Genomic DNA, 14,214 nt, shown 5'->3' on the forward strand with positions numbered 1-14,214 from the left:
TAATCCAGTCTGGGAATCAAAGGGATGGTTAAATGTCAACATCTGAGAGAAATTAATTTCTAAAGTTTTCTTAAATGTGGATGGGAAAAGACACTATTAGCCTCAAAATAACATAAGGAAATCCACAAGCAAATCAGGATGCAAAATACTTCAAAACTTCAAGTTTTCTGAATGAAGTGTGGACAAATAGCCTGAATAATGTAACTATGTACTATCTCTGTTATAGTATCAAGATGACTTTTTTCTAGCCAGCCATCATCACTTCCATTTTGTACAGATTAAACCTCATCCAGCCATCACTCATTCAGGTCCTTATCTTGACCAGGCCCTGGAAATGCCAAGGTACTGCATCATTTGTGTCTAAGGAAAAAGATATGTGGAAGTGTATATCATCAAACATACTGATATCCCTGCTATCCAAACAATCTCATTATTGCCACAATAGCCTTACATATTGGGCAAGAAGGAAGCAGGACGGAGCCCTTCAGAATCCCTGTGTCTTTGTGTGATGAGCAATTTCCCAACACCACACTTTATCTCTCTGAGAGGAAAGAATGGAACCATTCAAGCAATCACATCTAACCTTGCCAGTATGTGGAGCTGAATCTACAAAAACTCATAGCTGACCATATCAAAGGCTGGTTAAAGACTGAAAAGAATTAGCATGGAAAACTTCATTTTATCCATTGCTAGAAGATGCTCACTAACCAATGGAATTAGAGCAGTTTCTCCTTGATGCCAAATGACAAGGTTTTGATCAGATAATATACAATCATAAATATGAATATTGCCTTGAATAGTTATTTATACAGCTTATCTCTATTCCTTATAGGTTTCCCATTTTCTTTTACACTTTTCTCCCCTTCCCTCTGTATTTCTGTCTAAGTTAGATATTACTCTACCTAAGATTAGTTCTCCCGCCCTCTTACTAACAACTCTCAACTCTCTTCCCCCTTCCACTTCCCAAGCAAGAGTATGCTGATAATGAAATTGGAGCTGTGTCATTGTGCAAAATACAAGATGACTGGATTTCCATGGTATTTTTGAATGCACAGTGTCATGAGCAGTCATGAGATATTTCTGCCAATTCACAGGAGTCAGAGAATAACATATTCATTTATATAAAAAATCAAAGAGCCACATCTGGGACAATTATATTGGATCATAAAATATGTATGTGTACGATCCCTCTACAAATAATACAATATTGATCTGGTCTTCCATGGCACTGCATAATTTTTATGAGATGATGATAGGGTATTGAGGGCATGCAATATCTCATAAGAAGTTAGCTACCAAAATATCGATCCCTCATTGTGAAATCAACTCAAGCCAAAATGCATAAAATTGTCTCTATTTCAATGTTTTAAAATTTCTTGTTTTTCTGTTGGTAACTTCTTGTTTAACACCAGGCCTAATCAGCCATTAGTATTCAGAAATACACAGTATCTCCCCAAATTTGAGTCGGCCTAACTGAATGGAAGCTGCTTGTGTATCTGAAGAAATTAGACCACAGTGAGTTTATCTAAGCACAGGATGAACGGCAACAGAACTGATCTTTTCCTAAAGTAGAATGATTGTGTTTACTTGTTTAGTTTACAGACAGTGTTTTAATCATTTGCTTGGAAGTTAAGGCTTGCACTGAAAACTCTTCATATACTCTGAGACCAGATACTTTTTCTTATTTTATGGGAAGTCTCTCAAAATTCCATGAATGCAGTCCTATATAGTGTTATACTTATTACTTTGAAAGAAGTATTGAGAAGATTTTCAGAGAGAGATTTTAAATCCAGAGTAGTATGTTATTGTGCTTCAGCATTCGTGTTTCTACAGCTGATTTTGGAGGGTCTATCAGAATGTAACATTATACTATCACTAAAACTAACTAAAATTGTCTTGAAATTGTCTGATTTGCAAAATTTAATAAAAAATCAACAGGGGTTAGATACTGCAGCATGTGCAACTTCTTTCTGAAAATTTGAGACATACACTAAAAGCATTTTTTAAAAAATGCTTATCAGCCATGCTTCAATTAGCTGTTCTCCAGGATCTGCAGATTGAATTATATCAAAAGTCTATTGTAATCTCAGTAGGAACCATGTACAAGTTTGGCTGACTGCCAAAGCAGAAGCATAATGCATCAAGAGCCGGTCAAAATAATGCCCATTTGACAGTGCAATCACAAATTCTTGGATAATGAGACTAATTAGCTTCTCTTTTTGATGCTATGCTGGTCCTGAAGGCATTCTTACATGTTTACCAGGCAGAAGGAACAAACAGTTGCAGCTCTTTTAAAATCCTAGGTGCTAAAAGGGTAGCACTGAATCATTCAGCAATCAAGACTGATTAGATGGTTGAACATTATTGGCATATATTGTATGTATTATAGCTAAAACCAATATATTAGTCTAGAGCAACTTCTATCTTATTTTTTAAAAAACATTGTATTTGGAGATATGTTGAATAATTTAGTTGAAGTCTGAGAAATTCCAAATATTGGGGAAAGAGATTCAATAAATGTAAAAAGTCTGTAGAAAATAATCCTTGAAATAAGGATTTCTGTTTCCTTTTTTCAGACTTCTGAATACCTGACATCTTTAACCACCTATCTCTGGCAAAGTCTCATCATTTTACATCTGTTTTATCACAATATGTTACTTTGGATAAACTCAGTCATGTAGTGTTATGCCATTTTCATGTAATGTAATAAAGAACAGCTTATGCAACTTGGCATGAGATGAGTTATTTGGGAGTCAAACAAACCAGGAGTTTGGCTGGTTTAAGGGGGGGGGGAAATCTCATTCACAATACATAACAAAATACCATTATACTCACTACTGTTAGAAAGTCTACATATCTAGATACCACAGTTATCTCCTGTCAGGATTTAGGAAAATTGTGTGTGTGTGTGTGTGTGTAGAGAGAGAGAGAGAGCAAATTATTTGCTTATTAGTTGTAATGCTAGAAATATTTGTAATGAGGAATGGTTTATAATCCCACCCAGGTAGACTGTAGAAGGCTTGGGTCTATCAGAAATTTCAAGGCTGTCACATTTCTTTCTATTATCTACATTGTGAGAGGATTAGTCAAAGGAAGTAATAACATTTAGATTCTCATGAGGATGTAATCCAAATGACAGTTTGCAGATTAAAATTATTATTAGCTGTTGACTAATTTGAAATATAAGAACAGATTTTGAAACAGATTCATGTGTTAAACAAGACTAAGACCCCTGTAAAATGCAAGACATTAAAGTCATCTTTGCTGTACCTCACTTACAGTCAGTGGAGTTGCACTAGGGATGATTTAATATCTTAAATAAAATAAGCATACATACAGCAGCAGATAGAATAATTATAAATGCTAGTATGAACAGGAGGCAGACTGAGACAGTATTGCACATGATGATGATGGTGCAACTTATCTACAGGCCATGTCAATTTTGCCAGAATTTATTCTTTCATTTAACAAGAAGATTTAATTTTCTAGCCCTTCTGGCTGTGAAGAATCCCTTTCAAAGAGAATTCACTCTATGCAGACTGAATTTTCAGACAGACACAGTTAATGGGCTAAGCCGTGCCCGGTAACTTCAGGGGATTTACGGTAGGGGTAGATTTAGCTCGGTAACAGTGACATGCAGGTGCCATTGGACCTAAACCTCATTTTCATCAAACCTGAATGATGAGGTCTCTATGCTCTTCCGGTGACTAACAGTGGTGGGGAAGCAAATGCAAATGAACTGGCTGAAGACAGAAATCTGGATAAATGAAGTGATGCTGATGGGTAGAGAAACATTTGGATGAATGGACTAGTGGTTTGAATATGCTTCCTGAGATGATGTAAACCTTTCTCTGCTAGACTGAAGTGCCCATTATAAAATAGATACTTGTAAACTGTAATCAAGTCACCCCTTAACCTTCTTTGTTAACCTAAATAGATTGAGCTCCTTGAGTCTATCACTATAAGGCACATTTTCTATTCCTTTAATCATTCTTGTGGCTCTTCTCTGAACCCTCACCAATTTATCTTGAATTGTGGGCCCCAGAACTGGACACAGTATTCAACCATAGGTCCCATCAGTACCTAATACAAAGATAAAATAACCTCTCTATTCCTACTCAAGATTCTCCCATTTATGCTTCCCAGGATCACATTAGCTCTTCTGGCCCTGGCCACATTGGGATCTCATGTTCAGCTGATTATGCATCAGGACCCCCAAATCTTTTTCAGAGTCACTTCTTCCCAGGGTAGAGTTCCCCATCCTGTAAGTATTCTTTGTTCCTAGATGTATATATTTACATTTAGCTGTATTAAAACACACATTGTTTGCTTGCACCCAGGTTACCAAGTGATCCAGTTTTCTTTGAATCAGTTAGCTGTCCTCTTCATTATTTACCGCTCCCCTAATTTTTGTGTCAGTGATGATTTTATGTTTTCTTCTAGGTCATTCATAAAAATATTAACTAGCAGCGGGCCATGAATTGATCCCTATGGAACCCACTGGAAACACACAGACTTGATGACGATTCCCCATTTACACTTACATCTTGAGGCCTCTCAATTAGCCAGTTTTAATCCCTTTAATTTGTGCCACCTTAACATATCATTGTAGGTTTTTTTAATTCAAATATTGTGCAATACCAAGTAAAAGGCTTTACAGAAGTACAAAAAGTGTGGCAGTGTGACACAGTCTCATGGAGTTTATTATCTATTATCTCATTGATATTTGTAAAAACTGTCTTTCCACTTGTGAGAACAAACAAAAACCTGAGCGAATGCAGGGAGAGACCCCTAATAGCGGAGTGCTAAATGGCACAAGAGTCTAGTCTAAGTACATACCCAGCTAACACAATATCATTCATACCTCAAGGCATATGATAGAAAAAATTATATTTTAAAACACTTCAGAGCTTGAATTCAGTTTTTCTTTTTTAGGGAAGGAAAAGGAGAAGGGGTGTATGTGTGTGAGAGAGAGAGAGAAGGAGCCTTGCCACTGAACATTTTATTACATTCTCATACTCCACACTTTGGGGTGAGTGTCCTGCTCACAGTTTTATTATGAATCCTGCTTGTGGCATTTTCCCTAGTTAATGTCAGGTGACTTCCCTCCTTTCATTAAAATTTTCTTTTTGACACTCAGACTCTGTGCTTGTGTACCCACAAACCTTCTGGGTGTGGTGTTCTGTCCCATCTATTGGCACTCGGGGGTGGGGGGGAGGAGAGAGAGAGAGAGAGAGAGGTGCCCAGGGGTGGTGTGTAATTTTCCCAGGTTACTGGATGGGGGCTTGAGCTGGTCCTGTGTTATATTGTTGAAAAGGAACCCCTAGATATTGAACCCAGTCCTGATTGCTGCCAGCTCCACCTGGCAGAAGGGTTACACAAACAAAAAAGTAATCTCAATGACTTCAGTAGAACTATTCATGTATGTGAGGTTAGGCATGTGCTTATATATATCTTGCTGAATTGGGCCTAAAACAGTTGAGACAAATCTAGCTGGTTGTTCCTATTCCATATTCAGGATTTACCCTCTAATAATGTTGTATTTATAGTTTTCAGCATCACAATTCAAGTGCCACTGCTCTTCTACCTGAACTCAAGTGGTCAGTTTTAACCACTTGAGTTCAGGTATGGGAGCCTAGCAAATAGAATCATTCTGTGAAGTATTCCTGCCAGAATGCTCTCCCTCTATTTTGTGTGTGTTTGTGACTACAGACTGCATAGTTTTGTGAGCAGGGATATTTTGGATATTTGTCACACTTCATCTATTATTTAGTGTTGTGTACATGCACTGTGCTGCATAAATATTACTAGTCTCCTCACTCTACCCACTGCAGGAGGTTTTTCAGTCAGCCATTGTGCACATTCATCAGCAGGTATTTCGGCAATCTGAGTTCATCAGAATCTGAATTACTTGTGAAATATTCACTTCACAGCAAATCTGGGTGCCACCAGCATGGGCACAGAAAAAGCAGAATGCAACAGTGCAAAATCATTTCCTCTGTGAAGGGGTGTGTGTGTGAGGGGGGGGGAGATGATGTAGAAATCTCTTGATGGAAGAATGAATCCCTTTTTCTGTGGAACACAATTCTGTGGGGTTCCCTGAGCCTCCATTAAGAGATGTGCTCTGGGGACACAATGTGGGAAGAGCAAGGGCAATGGATATCCTTTGGGATTCACCAGATAACCAGGTTGCCCAACTCCACCCTCCACTCCCATGGACTGTGCAGCAGCTACAAGGTTCACTGTAGCAGTGAGACACCAGAAGTGGCTACTGAGTGTCTCACTTTGTAACTGGGGATGAAAGGGTTCTATTCGCTTTTACCTTTATGGACTTTTAAGTTCTCAACCCCTGAGGTTGTGTTCTTGGACCAAGTTTGTCCCCTCATTATTGCCTAAATATTGAACTTGGTTTTGTTAAGGCAGCACACAGAGGAACAGTTGTTCTCATTTTTAGCTTGTGCATTTCTGTCAGATTTTTTTTTACACAATTTTCCCATCACTAGAATTCTTCAGAAATATTATTTCCAGGAAATAGATGCATAATGCTGTGTAGATATGTTCTGCTAAACTCAATTGTCTTTAGTGTGTTTTGAAAAAGAGAAAATAAATCAAATACAGAGTCACAGCCTCTCTGATCTCCCTGAGCCATCCATTCTTTGTCCTTGGTTTTTACACAGAGCAATAATTGTAAAGAATCTGTAAACACTCCCTCATCCCGTCAGCCTTCTCTCCTCAGGGTCACCTCCCACCTTTGCTTCCACAGAGGGATTCCTTTCTAACAATGAAGCATTGTTGCTACTGCACAGCTAAGTGCTGCAGAAGGAACCAGGGGGGCTTCTTGGGACTATTATAAATATGTCTGGAGTGTGGTTAGGCAAACAAAGTGCTTCTAACATATCGTATCACTGGTCCCTAAATTGCTGGAGTGCTGCTGTGATTTACTTAAGTCAATGGAGTACTAAAAGGGAGCTCCTAGTCCTCCAAAGGACATAAATAGACTCTCAGAGTCAATGTGTTACCTAGGGCTGGAGATAGCTTGAAGGTCTTGGCCTTCAGAGGCTTGAGGAACCTGAAAGGCCTTAATTCACATTCTGTCAAATACAGCATCCACCAAAGGGACCACCTGATGTGGCTTTTAGGGCCATTAATGTGCTTCAAAGGCTTGCACTTCCATAGGAGTGAGTGCCAGTGTGATACTGAGAAACTATTAAGGACCTTTCTCAGAGACTTCTTGATGCAGGGCTGGCCCAGCCATGGGTTGTTGAGAGACTTCTAAATGTATGAATTCTTTTTAGCTCCAATAACCTAAGAACCTTGGTCACTATAAATAATAAAGAGTACATCAGTCTGAGCTGTGTAGTTTTCTTAGAGTACAAGGCCAGAAGGGAGCACTGTCATCATCTACTCTGATCTCCTGTATTTCCCAGGACTTAAGACTTCCTTGAACTAATTCTTTTTTGAACTACAACATGTCTTTTTGTCTAATGTTAAGATTGGAGGTTTTTCTTTTTCAGTGATGCAGAATCCACTACAGCCCTTGGGGAGTTGTTCAATAGTTAATTACCCTCCCTGTTAAAAAGTTGAACCTCATTTCTAATCTTAAGCTGTTCAGCTTCAGCTTCCAGCCATTAGATCTTGATACTTTTGTCAGCTAAACTGAAGAGCCCTCTTTTAGCTTTTCTGAACACAGCTGGTCTTTTCTGTTCATCTGACTGATAACCCCTTAGGGCTGAAGGGAGATTCTTTGGAGGCAAATGGCTACATACACTCAGAACAACAAAATAGCCTTCAGTTCAACCAACTTTAATCCAGTCTGTTCGGCAGTTATGAAGTCAAACATATGTTACTTCCTTCATAGTAAAAAATAAGTTTACACAAAAGACACTGCACTATTTTTATAGGGAAAACAGTAAAACCATCTATATTGCAAGTGCTATTAAATTCACAAAGTAAATAAACTTAAAGAATAGAGATTTTTCCTCCTGTAATCTTGTGTTACTTAAAAGAATAGCTGGTGCAATAATTCAGACAGAAATGTGCCCTTAAAGTTAACATGTTGTGAAAAAGCAGAGAAACTACTGCCTGGCACAACAGGGGTTAAGAAAAACCTGTGGGTTCAGCTAGCCCTGCCCCACTATACCTACAGCCAATACCAGGCCTGAAGGGAGAAGAAAAGAAGGGAGCCTGGCTCAGTTAGGGGCCGACTGGTGAGGAGACAGGAGCTATCTGTTTGCCAGCCTGAAAGTATGGACTGGCACCCTGCGATCCAATGCAACCACTGGAGGCAAGTCAGTCTTGCCCTGCAAAGGGGAGCCAGTGAGTACACCCAGATTGTGGGGTAACTGGCCCAGTGGAGCCCCACCCCAAACTAAGAGGACTTTCATAGGAAGCAGCCCAGAAAAACAACAGGTCCTGACCCCCACCCCCTGGCTGGGAGAAAGATCCATCTCCCCTGTTTAGGGGTTTGAGTGACACAGGACCCTGGTGGAGAGGGAGGGGTCAAGTCCCCTTACAGCCCTCTCTCCCCACCAATGATCCAGCCACTAGGCCACCTGGCTACTGAAGGCTTTATCACAAAATGGTGGAGAATGTGGGCATCACCCTAATCCCTGCTGTAGGGAATTTAATTAAACAAAAAACAAGAGGACAAACCCTAGAATGGAGATGGAACAGCTGCTGAAATGGATGGCTGAACAAAACACCCACCAGCAACAGCAGCAACTCCTGCAGCAGATGGCCACGCAGCAGCAGCTGTTAATTTGTGAATTGGAAGCCCAGCAGCAGCTGGTGCAACAGGTGGCCTCCATATTGCGACCTGCTTCTCAAGCAGAGCTGCCTAACCCCACCTCTATCAGGTTTGCCAAGATGGGGCCTGATGATAATCTGGAGGCTCTTAGAGACTTTTGAGCGAGTGGCCATGGTAGCTCGGTGGCCCTGAGATCAATGGGCTGCAGTGCTGGCCCCGTACTTAATCGGGGTAGTACAGACCACATATCATGCGTTAGACCCCACTACCACCCAGGAATATGCACAGGTCAAGGCAGCATTCTCAATGCCCTAGACATCTTGGAGGAGACATTCCGACAATGCTTTCAGGGGGAGCGGTACCTGCTGGGTGCCTGACACTGCCTGGCTGCCCAGTAAGGCACAGGTCACTGAGCTGATCCTACTAGAGCAGTTTGTCCAGATCCTGCCTTCTGGGGGAAGAGAGTGGGTAGCGGCATCATCCTGAAACCATGACAGATGCCATCCAGCCTATTGACAATTACCTAGCTGCCAAGTTCCCTGGGATGACACCTTGCCCCCAAGCGGTCAGCAGGGACCAAGAGCCCCATGTCCTTAAAGGATAGAACCATCCATGGAGGACCAACAGGCACCAGGGTTCCCCAATCCAGAGGCCCAGAACTGTTTACTTGCACCCCAGTTCAGGACACCACAGGCCGGCCTGAAGCTGCAACCATTGTGGGTGTGGGGGAGGTCACTGACCCTGGTGAAGGGACATCTCAGTCCTCAGCGCCAAACTAGCCAAATCAGGCCCTCTCCCAGCCAGAAGGGGAGCCTCCCTCCCCATTACCTGAACTGGAAATCCTGACTCGCTCTTCTGACTTTGTGGAGGAGCAATGGGCTGATGACACACTGAGTCGAGTATACACCCAAATGGCAGCAGTGAATGGGGAGACTGTCAAATCCCATCAAGCAGGACGGTTCCCACGGTTTGAGATTCAGGGTGACTGTACTGCACAGAGAAAGACCAGCTGACCAAAGAGGTTTGACATCAGCTCCAGATTTTGGCCCATTTCAGAGACATAGCAGATTTCTGTGCCTCATGCCTCAACATGGTTGGCCTTCTGGAGAAAGGCTGGATACTGGTTCATTCTTGTAGTGGACAATGCAACCTGGTACCCTGAAGCAGTGTTGTTACACTCCACACACACCAAAGAGGTGGCTACGGAACTTATGAATGTCTTTGCAAAAGTCAAGGTGCCCTGGGAAATCTTGACATATCAAGGAACAAACTTTATGTCCCAGATGATCAAGCAACTCTGCCATTTACTAAAAATCAAGACTCTACAAACATCTGTATACCACCCCCAAATGAATGGTCTTTAACAGAACCCTAAAAATAATGATCTGAAGTTCTGTCCTGATGGATGTCTGACACTGGGACCAGCTACTCTGACCCCTCTTGTTCACGGTCCAGGAAGTACCTCAGTCTTCCATTGGCTTCTCGACATTTGAGCTTTTATATGGGAGGCAACTGAGGGATTTTAGACCTCATTTGAGAAATGTCAGAGGAGCAACCAGCCCTAGCTGACAACGAGGTCTTAAACCTGCAGGAGAAACTTGAGGCTCTAGGCTCATTTGCCAGGGAAAACCACCTACATGCCCAAAATACCCGCTTGCTGGCAAGGACTTTGAGGTGATCCGATGTGTGGGGAAGGTGAACTATGAAACTGAGCAATCTGACAACTGTAAAGTACGACAAATCTACCATGTGAAACTTTTAAAACCATGGAAAGCCCAGTAAAGCTTACTAATAGCTCCCCACCCACAAAAGCCTGAACTAGGCCAGCAGGCTGCAAAGGCTTCAACTCCAGAGATGGTCAATACTGGGGACAATCTTACCTCAGAGCAGAGAAGTCAGGCGCAACTATTGATCATTGCCTTCTCCTCCATTTTCTCGATCTGACCAGGGTAAACTTACCTGATACATCATATTAAGAAGGAACAGGTCATTATGGTCAAGAAAAAAAACCCAGTCCCTTGCCCAGAAACTAAGAGAGACCATGAGACAGGAACTCCATTGGATGCTAACATAGGTGTGAATGAGTAGTCCTTTTAGTGACTGAAAGCGTGTAGTATTGGTCCCTAAACCCAATGGAAGTTCTGTTGGGTAGAAAAGGTTCAGTTTATTAAGTGTACATAGTTGCCATCTTGGGTTGGTAAAAGGACAACTTATCCTCCATCTTGGCACCTTTCCTTCAGATCTTTTGGCACTCTTTTTCAAGCATAGTGCCAAAGCAGAGGGAAAGGCAGGAAAGATAGTGTCACGTGGTAGTGAAATCTGCCCAGCAACAGGGAATGTATATAAGGGTGTGTTTGACCCCTGGGGGGCGGGGTTATTTCTGTGTCTCTGGATGCTGTGAAAGCAGGTCATCCCAGTGAGAAATAGAAGCCCTCCCACAGCACCAGTCTTGCTGTTAGTTGGAGCCCCAAGGGAATAAGACCTAAAGTGGACCAGTAACACCGAATAAGGTTCCTTTGGACATACTCTCACTCACCTGTTACCCATCACACAGTGTATGTCCAAATTCAGCATACAGGACATTAAGGTCAAGAGTAAAAGGCAGAAGACGTCCTGCTGAAGGCCTACTTACCTGTCGCAGAGGTTCCTGAACTCCAATTCCTGTTGTGTTCCTGATCATTCTCTGAGATCTTGGTTCCCATCTGTGTTCCTGTTCTTCTATCCAGTGTCTGCAAGACATGGTATAGTCCTTATCTGTTGTTCTTGTAAAACCCCACTGTGTAAGGGTTTGGACTCTGGGGTTCATCCCCATTATACCATCTGTGTTAACAACCAAGCAGTGATTCTTTGTGTTATCTTAAGAGCAGGGAGTTCTAGTTTGTTGTGTATCCCAATAAACACCATTGGTTTTGGTGTCCTAACTACACTAAAGCACCATTGATATGCCCCGCCTCTATCCTCAAAGAAGCAAGTACATCAATTTCTAGGACTGGCTGGGTACTACTGCCACTTTATCTCAAAGCACATGTTTTGTCTATTAGTTATAATATTTGGTGAATTTCTGCCTCTAAATTGTGAGGTCTGTTCTAAATTAACATCAGTGTTAAAAACAAGTTCTAGCAAAGGCAGAGCAAGCTAGACAACTGACATCTTCTAAAGCAGGGGTTCTCAAACTGGGTCATGACTCCTCAGGCAGGGGATAGCAAGGTTAATATGTGGGGGGTTGTGAGCTGTCAGCCTCTATTCCAAACCCTGCTTCCAGCATTTACAATAGTGCTAAATAATTTTGTTTTAAAAAGTGTTTAATTTATAAGGAGGGTCGCACCCAGAGTATTGCTGTATGAAAGGGGTCACCAATACAAAAGTTGGAGAACCACTCCTCTAAAGTCCCTGGGCCTGATCCTGCAATGGCCAAATGATTGAGGAAATGCACATCTGAAGAAGACGCCTATATTGGAAAGCATTTGAGGAGTTAATACTCTCACTATACCCCAAAGTGGGTGAGAACTCTCCTGGGTCACTTCTGGGTTTTAAATAACAAAGCACTGACTTCCTTGTAAACACATATGCCTCTTTGCACTATTTCTCTCCTGCCTCCACAACTATAAACATTCAAACCCCCTTTGATAGCCTGATCAGTTCAAATGCCTGAATCCCATTGCTATACTATATATATATAGATAGATAGATATAGATATAGATATAGATAGATATAGAGATATAGATATATATTACTCACACCATTATCCATACCATACAACCCAGATGTATGATCTTAGTGAGTGAGATCTGACAAGAATTACTTGGCTGGAAATTGTCTAAGGAATACCAGTGTGCTACAGAAACTGAAGTTGATGTTTAAGTAACTAGCATTCTCCTCTCCTAGCCAGTATTGAATCAATGTGGTATGAAGAGTCACTGTATATAGCAAGATCACAGGTTATAGGAACCTGCACAGAAACGGAGAGCTACTCTGCTGACCATCTTGGCAGCCAGAGAGGGTGACCAGATGTCCCGATAAAATTGGGACTGTCCTGATATTCAGCTATTTGTCCTGATGGATGTATTGTCAGGATGCCATTTGTTCCCATATTTGGCTTCGGCGATACTCCAGCTTTTCTTCTTCTTCTTCTTTTTTTTTTTTTTGCTTTGGCGGCGCCCTGTTGCCCCATGTGTCCCGATATTTTGTTTTTGTCATCTGGTCACTCTACAGCCAGACAAGGAGGTCCTATTATCTCCAAAGCAGGGCTTGCACTTCTTTGAGGCACAGGGCAATTAGAAGGAAGGACAAAGTGGTCATGAAGAGAACTTAGAAAACAAGCTCAGGTTGAAATTTACATTCGTTATTTAAGTCAATAAAAGGAAATCCCAGGAAAGTGGTAATTTTTGGTCCATATTGTATGTTTTAGTGCAAGAATGCTATTTCCAATTTTCAGTGCCATCTTTCAGATGAGACATAAAATAAAACTTCTGGCCATTGATAGTCATTGAATATCCTCTCATACTTTCCATGTTATTTTTAAATGGCCGCTTATTTTGAATAAACATATCATAAAGGTTTTATTACTGTATACACTTGACAATGCATCAGCTCTGAAGAAGTGACCGATTAATAAATTTTAAGGCCAGAAGAGAGATCATATTGTCCCTTCATCTAGATCATTTAGTCTAACCAGCATAACAGAGGCCATACGACTTCCCTGAATTAGTTCAGTCTGCAATCTTTCATATAAAAAGATCTATGTACTAAACAGTTGCTGTGGATGGAATGACATGATATGCTAACTTCACTGAATAACTCATATCCATTTTTTTAAAATGTTGCTTTAGATAGACTCTGAAGTTATGTTCTGTTAAGTAAATCTATGGGGAAATTCACATTTTAAATATCACTTCTGTATTCATTTTAAACAGTTTATAAATTCAGTCAGGGTATTGATCTAGTTGAGTAATAGAATAGCATTACTATTATTTCTACCTACATAGGGCCAAAATTGATGTAGATTCAAACGTATTGTTATGAGAATAAATATTAAAACATTATTCATTTTGTGTCTAGAGAGCAATTTGTTCTTGCATTGTATACAAATCCATTAATAAGTCTGCTATTTATTGAAAGTTTTTCCTTCTTTTGGGCTAGAAATTTCTCTTTATACTTCTTTTCTGAATTGCACAAAATGTTCCTTGCATGTATAGACCAATATGAACTAGGGAGCACTTTCAACTCAATAACCTTTACATACAGTTGTTAAAAAGTTAATTTTCTTTCTAGTATTCAATTGACCAATGGAAGGAGACCATTTCATTAATATACTGGAAATAAAACTCAAATGGGATAAGACAGAGCTAATGTTGACATGTCAGGGGAAATGAGGGAAGCAGAACAGGTGATAGTTGCCCCTTGAATGAGCGGATTTGCTTACCTTTTGTTACTCGTGACCACAGTTTAGCAATCTTGATTGATCTGC

At 40.9% G+C, this 14,214-nt stretch overlaps 1 long non-coding RNA gene across 1 annotated transcript in view; it reads right to left on the minus strand.

Annotated features, from left to right (window-relative positions):
* LOC120408195 overlaps window positions 1–14,214 on the minus strand; it is a 175,825-nt gene that overhangs the window by 152,381 nt on the left and 9,230 nt on the right. Inside the window, exon 2 of the long non-coding RNA XR_005600505.1 lies at window positions 11,379–11,475. This is a non-coding gene — a long non-coding RNA (uncharacterized LOC120408195). The remainder of the gene's footprint in view (window positions 1–11,378; window positions 11,476–14,214) is intronic.

The sequence above is a fragment of the Mauremys reevesii genome, linkage group 6 (genome assembly GCF_016161935.1).
Source record: "Mauremys reevesii isolate NIE-2019 linkage group 6, ASM1616193v1, whole genome shotgun sequence".
NCBI classification, from domain to species: Eukaryota; Metazoa; Chordata; order Testudines; family Geoemydidae; genus Mauremys; species Mauremys reevesii.